The sequence below is a fragment of the Ursus americanus genome, chromosome X (assembly GCF_024610735.1).
Source record: "Ursus americanus isolate L20-20 chromosome X, mUrsAme1.1.p, whole genome shotgun sequence".
In the NCBI taxonomy this organism is placed as follows: Eukaryota; Metazoa; Chordata; class Mammalia; order Carnivora; family Ursidae; genus Ursus; species Ursus americanus.
In genome coordinates this window covers 13,488,363-13,497,621 of record NC_142164.1, presented here as the reverse complement: position 1 = coordinate 13,497,621, position 9,259 = coordinate 13,488,363, and positions in this window count along the sequence as shown.

Below are 9,259 nucleotides of genomic sequence, written 5' to 3'. Positions count from 1 at the left end.
GAAGTTTCAAATATTGCTCTTCACAATCCTAAGATTCCATGAAGGTGCCTCTGGAACTCTCAAGGTAGTGAGAGGGTAGATACCTTGACCCCCAATTTCAATCAAATCTACTTGATATATATATATATATATTTATATATATATATAAAATGCAACTGACTGTACTCATATATTATATATAGGTGTATATATTGAATTTCCATGTAAATTTTTCTTTGTATTCTAGATTCTGTATTGACAGTTGAAAGACAATTGAGTGTAGTAATCTCAACGATCTTATCTGTCTCCAACATGCCATGAAATATCCAGTCACTGTAAGAAAATACTAAAAGGTGGGCATCTGCTGGGCCCTCTCACTAGGGAGCCTCAATTTCTCACATGAGTTTGAAATAGTCCATGTTGTTCTTTTGCTCTTACTATAGAAACAGACGTTCCTGAACTTCTCATGACTCACAGTATTTTGACTTCTGCATAGAAAGCCAGGTTGATCTGAACAGGGCCGGGGTGAAATGCAAATGTGAGTGGCTGGTAAGCTTATGCCTTTAGACTCAGTTATCCTAGGCAAAGCAAAGCAAAAGCTCAGGGTGAAATTGAGACTGTGCTCAGTTCTCTACGTCACTTGAGGCAGAGGTGAGCTGTTAGGTTTGCCCCACTTAAATGAGGCCTGGACAATCGCCAATTCCCCAGCTAATTAGGCAGCCCCTATTGCCCTGTGGAAGTTTCCAGTACTGCATACTGTCATAAATATGAGTAAAGCACCCCATCTTGGCTGTGAAATCACTCGAAGTTACAGTTCGGTTTTATTTTAGCACTCCTTACCATCCATCTCTGTCCAAGTTTATTGCAAAGACAATGTAAAAAGAAAATTGCATAAAAGAATGGGATTTAAAGCCACCCAATCAGCTCTAAAATGTTTTCCTGATCAATAAGGATTTTTTTTTAAAGAATTGGGCAAACAAAACTACCCAATATTATAAGTCAGTTGGTACCAAAGCTGGGAACGTGACCTGGAGCTCTATCCGTGTATTAATCCCCCAGACAGGCAGTGGATTCTGCCATCAGGATCATCATTGCCTTTGTGACCCCCAAACCCATCGCGGTCCGGGGTTCCTTTGCCTGCTGTCCTTTGCAGGGCCCTGCACCCGGGTATAGGGGTGAGGAATAAGTGTTCTTATGGGCTTTAGCAAAAATCCTTTGGTATTGGTGTTTTATAGTCTCTAAAGCAGTAGGACATGTTTCTTATTTCTCCAACCAATATTTCTTGAGGAGGAAATTTTTGGAAGTGGTAGCTAGGTTCACTATATCTTGGTTGTGATGATAGTTTGAGGGTGTATACGTATCAGAACTTGTCAGCTCGTAGAATTGAACTATGGGCAGTTTATCGTATGTCAATTATACCTCGATAAATCTGTTAAAATGTTTTGTGGATGCCTCCCCTTTTTGGATGCCGGACACTGTACTTGATGCTGAGAGTACATTGATAAAGAAGACCTCACAGTCTGCATCCTGTTTGAACCATAGGAAATTGCTGCTTGTGTATATGAGAAATGAACAAATACCAGTAATGGTCTAAGTTAACAATTACATGTGCTCTACAGTCACGATAAGATAGGCAGTGTGGATATTAATCCCATTATTTTATAGAGGAGAAAATTGGGACTCACACAGGTAAGGTGACTTGCCGGAGGACACTTGCTCTAGAATTCCCACATCTTAGGCATCCCTGATCCAGGCTGTCTGGCCTTTGTATACTGAGAAAGCCAGCTCATCCAGGGCTGGACACAGAGCTATAGAGAGTGAACTCTGGGTATGAGATTATCGTGGCCTCTATGTTCAAAGGGGTCCTCAGAGGTGCTACTCGTGGGGCAACTCTAAGGAGCCACTGAGCCCCAAGGACCAGTCCTGTTCTCCGTGTCGACATAGGGCTCTTTGCTGAGCTAGTCTCTCGTACTTGGGATTTGTCTGTGGATCTGAGGTGCTTGCATCCATGTGTTCCAGCCTTGCCTATCTTTCGGTGCTTTGGTTTCTACTCACCACCTGCTTTTTTTCTCTATTTCCAAATGAAATTCCTTGGCCTCTGACTTTCATTTTTCAATGGCTTAGTTATAGTTTTCCTGCCCAATAGTGAATCTTATCTTCTAATTAGATACACTACCTTCAAGATCAGAGACTAGAGGGCCCTGAGGATATCGTGGTGTAATAATTTTTTGTTAAATATTTTTTGAGTTCATGAAATGGTTCTTGCCATCAATGGATATTTATTTTTTATCTATTCTTGTTGAGTTACTTTCTATAAAATAGAAACAATGATAGCCCCCTAATTTATGGAGCTGTTATAAGCACTAAATGAAATAATCCACGCAGACAACTTAGAACAGTGTCTGTACGTAGTTAGCAGACGAAAATGTTAGCTGTTAGTACTACACACACAGCATTACATTAAGTGGTCAGCGCATGGGTGGAGGGTGGGGCAGGATGAAGGACAAAACAGAGATGGATAACAGAACACAACTGCCTACAAAAAGCTTGCAGTCTATTATCTAATTTTAGCATAAGGGATAATATGATTATTAAAAAATTTTAAAGGCAAAATATGCTAGAGGGAAGGTGAAATTCCTAGTTAGGGATGGGAGGGGGTTGAGAAAAACTTCACGTGCAGTGTCGCATTTGAAGTGGCCCCGGGAGGATGAATCAGCTTTTGACATGAGACATGGGCAGGAATGGAGGGGCAATGAAGTGCAAAGGGGACCATATGGGCAAAGGCACAGAGATGGGAAAGTGTTCCTGGGCATGTGGAGGAAAGGCAAGTCTGGGGGTATATACCTGTAAGGCCGTAGGTGTCACAGGAGGTCAAGCTACCAAGGTAGGCAAAGGCCACACTCGTGTAGATTTCAGTCTGGAGCCACCACAAGTACCTGTCATGATCACTTTGTGCATCCTGAGCCCACAGTCAAGTGCAACTGCGTGTTTGTCACAATGTGTGATGAAACTGATTCAGGAGCTCACTGTGACGGCTAACCCTAAAATTTGTCTCTTCTGGAACTCCCTGATAGGATGCGATGAGAAGAACACAGCATCACTCGTGTGGTATTGCTACGGTAGGAGCACAACCTGGAGCTAATCATGAGGAAACATCAGGCAAACTCAAATGGAAGGGCATTCTATAAAGTAGCTAGCTGGAAGTATCCAAGTGTCAAGATCTACAAAGTCAAAGAAAGGCCGAGGGACTGTCTAGGAAGGAGACTAGAACGACATATCAACTAAATATAACACAGGGTTCCGAACTGGATCCTTTTTCTATAAAGGACATGATTGGGACAACATGATTGGTGAAGCTGGGTGGAATCTAAGGATTAGATTATAGTTATGTAGCCACATTAATTCCCTGATTACATTGCAGTTACATAGGAGAATGCCCTTCTTTATAGGAAATACTGAAGTATAGTAATGCAGCGGGGCATCAGGATGGCAACTTGCCCTCAAATGACTCAGGGGAGAAAAAAGCTCTGTGGACTTCATTGACCATATTTGAATCTTTTGTGTAAGTTTGAGATTGTTTCAAAAATATGTATAAAATTACTAAAATAGATTTCCCCAGGGGAAAAGTGAGATTAAAATAAAGTTAGCAAGTTATCTTTAAACAAATGCTGTTGACTGGCTGCCATGCTTTCCTGGAGAGGCCCCTTAGATTGCCAGCCATCTGGATGCAGAATGTGGTCCAGAGGCCAGGATGGCAGAAGGCTGCAGTGCCTTTTGAGGGACCACACAAAGAGAAGCAGTATCTGGGCATGGTCTTTTGCTTCAGGCCCTTTAGTCATATATTGTGAGCTTTGGTCCCCTCTCCTTGCTGTAAGAAGCAGAGGGCAGAGAGACATAAAACTGTGGCCCAGTAACCATATGCTAATTCACACATGGGCTGCCCTTCCTTTGCTTGTAAGAAACATTAATAGGTGTACTCATGCCCTACCTTATACATTTTGATAAGCCCTATGGGAACCTAGAAAATAATTTATCATGCTTCTCTTTACCCCAGCTTAATCAGAAACAAGCTCTGGCTCAATAGCTGGCATGCGTGCAGACCACCTACTAACGGGGAGGCTTTCAGCAGGCTCACCCCTCCTTCAGCATGGTTGGGGATTGTCCGTGTTGGCAAAACCTGCCACAGAGGAAATCAAGTTGAGGACGTTCAGTCCCCATCCCACACAACAGTTCCTGCTACAGTCTCAGCCACAACTACAACCTGCCACCTAAACTGTGACAGCGTCTTTCCAAAAAGTCCCCGAGGTGTGCTACCTCGCCCAGCGGCTGAACTACCTCCGGATATCCAGCCTGTGTAGTTTCAAGGGCCGATGATTCAGTGGCTCAACCAGTTGTCTGTTAAGCACTTTGAATAACTCATGCTAACATTTATCTGTCCTTATCGTATGCCAGACACTGTGCCACGTGCTTTATATTAGTTGATTTGATTGTCATAAAATCCTATTAGGTGGGTGCTACTTTTATTCTTAATTTTATGGATGAGAATGCGGAGATGTGGACAAGGAAAGTTACTTGCTCAGGGTCACACATCTCTGAAGTTACAGAGCTGGGATTTGATCCCAAAGCCAATCCCTCGGCCACTTTGCTATACTGTCTCTCAGGCCATGTGGTCTTATCAACTGTACCATGGGGGAATCCTGGGTCCCCTGAAACAGTATTCGGATGATGCTATTTGATCAGTTGGTTCTCCCAGTAGACAGAGGGTACCTTCTGCTCTCAAGATAGGATTAATAAGTTTAGGAGTTCTGCTCTAGTCACTATCTCCTATAAAAAATAGAGGAACTTTGTTTTTCTCTGTAAATCATTTAATACACCAGTGTTATGGAGAAACTGCTACCTGGTTCAGCACTGCACTAAGAGTGAGACCATTATAAAGGAAGTGTGAGACAGGAACCCTGCCTTCAAGGAGCCAACAGCCCAGTGGAAGGGACTGGCATGGGAGAAATAATCATCAGGAATGCTGGGGAGAACATAATTGAGCACTCAGTGGTATGGTACTGATTTGAAGAGACGTAAGAGTTCAGCAGACAGAGAAGAGGTGAGTTAGAATCAATATTCACATCTAAGCCAATTGATGAGGACAAATGTCACCTAGTCAGTTCCCCGTGCTTCTCAGCAATCTCCTAGTCCCTCTCAGGACTGCTTCCTAGCCAGCCACTTTCACTATTTATCCCCTCGCCCCATGTTCTTTTTCTTCATAGCCTTTATCATGATCTGATTTGATCATATGGATTTCCTTGTTTTGTATGTTGTCCATCTCTCCCACGGATTGTCCGCTCCTTGACAGTGGGAACTGTTGTCTACACTGCTGAATCCCCAGGCCCTACAAGAATACCTAGCTTGATGCATATTCTTTTGGACAAAGGAACGAACCCTTGCCAGGCCTGCTCTTTTCAGCTTGGTGGGAGTGGAGGAAGGGTGGATGAGAGCTGGTGGGTAGGTGTCTGGGGTTGAATCGTGCCCGCCATTCATATGTTGAAGTCCTAACCCCAGTACTTCGGAATGTGACCTTATGTGTAAATAGAGTCTCTGCAGATATAATTACTATGATGAGGTCACACTGCAGTAAGGTGGACCTGAATCCAATATGACTGGTATCCTTACACAAGGGGACATTTGGACATAGACACACACAGAGGGAGAATGTCATGGGACGATAAAGGCAGATGGGAGTGATTGCCAGCAAACTGCCACAAACTAGCAGAGAGGCATGGAATAGAGTTCTCCTCGCAGGCCTCGGAGGGTACCACCCTTGCCCATAGGTGAATAAACTTCCGTGGGCGAAGCCACCCAGTTTGTGGTGTTTAGCCCTAGCAACTGAATACAGTAGGAGGAGGCAATGAGAGGGCTGAGGTAGAGCAAAAACCTAGGGCTCCTGGTGGGCGTCCTGGCTGATACTGCGTGCTGGCCTCCCCTGCCTTCAGCCACAACCCAATCTAGCTTTCTGAAGCTGTACGTGGAGCTTCCTTTTGCAAGCCCCTGTGAAGGCTTTTGGAAAGGAAGCAGCGATTTCCTAGAAGAGGAAAGTGAGCTTCCTGATTCTCCTTGTTAACTCTGATGTCCAGGCCCATGAAATGGATCCCAGTGCATGGGAACTGCTACTTGGGGACCCTGGCAAAAAAGTCCTCTTTGAGGCCAGTGTTGCCCTGAATTAGCCCAGATCTTTTTACGTGCATGAACTTCAGAAGATCCCAGGAAGCTAGATCCCTTACACATCATCTGTTGGTGGCCCTGCATGAAAGCGCAAGTTGAAAACAGGGCACTGAAGGGGAAGACGCATCCCTAATCTCTGCAGTGTCTGGTGCAGGCTATTGATGTCATTGTCCTTTAACCCTCTGGCACTGGGTTGATATATTACGGGTAACAAAGAGAGTCCTGCCAGGTCTTTTCACGGTAAAAACGAGGACTCAAGACTGATTTCATAAAGAATGGCAAGAAAAAATGTTTGTGCCCATCCCAGGCCCAATACGCATTCCCATAAACCCACTCAGGGATTTTCAGCAATGTGGAGTCTCTTTCAAGCCCCCAGCAATTTCTGTCCTGGATGGAACTTCCTGATCCTGACAAAAGGAACCTTTCCTCATGAGTGGGGTTAGTGTTTGATTTCAGGCATTTTTTGTAAAGGGCCAGAGGGTGAATAATTTAGGCTTTGACAGCCATCTCTGCTACAACAATTCAGTCATGCTGCTGTTGTGTGAAAGTGACCCTAAAACGTCCAGAAATGAATGGCTGTGGCTGGGTGCCAATAAAGCTTTATTTAAAAAAAAAATAGCGAGTGGCCAGATTTGGCCTGTGGGCCATAGTTTGCCAACCCCTGGTATGTAGCATAAAATGACTAGAATTTTGTTGCCTATGGAAACATGTTCCTGTTTCCAAAATTTTGGTTTCCAGATCTTTCCTGGGAAATGTCATCTCAAGGCCCACATTTTTGGGCATCACTATCATGAACCAGAAGAGAGAAATGTATAAATCTATCTCATTATTCCATTTAGGGCTCCATACTGCCAACACTGAACTAAAGTGATGCTGACCTGTGACCCTTTAATTGCTTCCCCTAGAACATATCAGCTCATAAATTTTGTGAAAAAGAACAAGGAAAAAAATTGCCTCACATAGTGTCTCCTTCAGTAGTGAAATGGCATTCGTAGAGGATTAGACTGTGTGTCTGAAGCCCGGCTTGCTGTCCCTGCCTCTGCCCCCCGACAAACCCAGTGACCCCTCACAATCATTTCATCTCTTCAGCGTGACAACTCCTTCCCTACCTACTCTGCAGGATTGTCAAGGGAATAAACTAAAAAAACCAAAATAAGAGATGTGAAAGCATTTTGTAAAAAGCCCCATCATCACAGATCTAGTTCTGCAAGGAAGCCAGGATGGTGACAGGAATGCTCTTCTGCATAGATGGAAATGTTACACCTGAAATAGGGCACTGAACCCTTGTGACATAGAGACCGGGCAGGAGAGGACAAAGGGCTGCGTGTGAAGCTGGGGCAGCTTCAAGCCTTCCCGGCAGACGGGCGGTTATCATGTCACTTACATCTTAAATGAATTCCTTTCACTTTTGGCTGTTTCCCGGCAAGTTTATTGCAAAGAGCAGGTCCTCATTATTGAATTTCCTTGCTTATTTTTCCCCAAATCTATTAAATCAGCACCAAACAGAATTTTCTGACACTAGAGCAAGTGATTTATTTATCTGTAGTTATCTAGTGCATCTGGCTTTGACAGGCTTCCTCTCTATGTGTTAAAAATACAGAGCCCTTTAAAAGTTGATTTTATTGCAAAAAGAAAAAAATTAGCTGTATAGGGGAATGTGGATGGGAGTGAAGGGAAGCAGCTCTCTGACAAGTTTAATGTCAGTGCTTTCTAAAAATGCATCAAAACAGGGGCGCTTGGGTGGCTCAGTTGGTTAAGTGACTGACCCTTGGTTTCAGCTCAGGTCATGATCTCATGGGTCCTGAGATCCAGCCCCGCACTGGGCTCTGTGCTCAGCAGGGAGTCTGCTTGGGGTTCTATCCCTCTGCCCCTCCCCACCACGAGCTCACTCTCTCGCTCTCTCTCTCTCAAATAAATAAATAAATCTTTTAAAAAATGCGTCAAAACATACACAATCTGAGCACAGACCAAGAGGCCTGACTTTCATAAATCTTTATAGAGAACTCTTGTTTGGGTTTAAGCCTGAGGTGGGAGATTTGATGCTGGGGAAAGAACAGTGAGACTGGGAAGCCTGATTTGAGTCCAGGCTCTGCCACTAACTTGCTGTGTGATTTTAGCTAAGTTTCTCAGTCATTGTTGACCTGTATCTTCTCACTTGTACAATGAAGAGATTTAATTTGTTGTACTCTAAGACTTTTCCCACCCACTTTCTATGAATGAAGAATTCAGTTGCCATGATGCATAAACCCGTAGGGCCTAGTGTGGTTCTCATCCTTTGCTCAAGAAACATTTATTGAGATGCCATATGCACTAGGGACTGGAAGTACCATGATAGACAAAGACAGCCTCAGCTCCTTCACCTCTTGGAGCCCATGAAGTAGACATCGTCTCTCTCCTCCCTCCCTTGAATCAGAGAAGTAGAAGCACTGTGATATGATCATTGCTCAATTACTATTTTAGGCAATTCTTTTCGATCATGCAAATTTTGCCCAAGTCTTAAGTTAATATTTACCTGGCCTAGAAACTGTCTTCATGGTGTTAGGGAACATATAGTTTGTGCAAGTGGAAGATGTTTTTTGACTTAAAGATTATTGGAGGCTGGATTTTCCCATTTGGGCAAGAATCGCCAAGCTTTTAGACCTTGTCTGTTCAGAGCTCATCTGTTCAACCCTGCAGCCTCACCAGAGACCTTGAGCCCAACGGGCTCTACCTGTAGGCTGGGTCACTGGGGACAATCTAGTAGCAATTTGCCTGGAGAGAGGAGAACAGCTGGAGAAGGCTCTCCAGAGAAAGAGACGCAGCCCAGAACTCCAGCTCAGAGCATAGGACATGAAGGAAATGGGTAGGAGAGCACAAGAGTGTCCCAAAGGGCTGGAATGACTGGGAGAAACAGGTCAGGAATGGGAAGGAGGAAAGCTTGGGCAGAGCCATGCTATGGCTGCTACACAGTTGTACGAGTCGAATATTCTCCCGTGGACATTTACTTGCTTAGTGCCTAATATGCACCAAGGACCTTGCCAGGGTCTAGACCTACAGTGGCGAGTTAGACTTGGTCCATGCTCTCTTG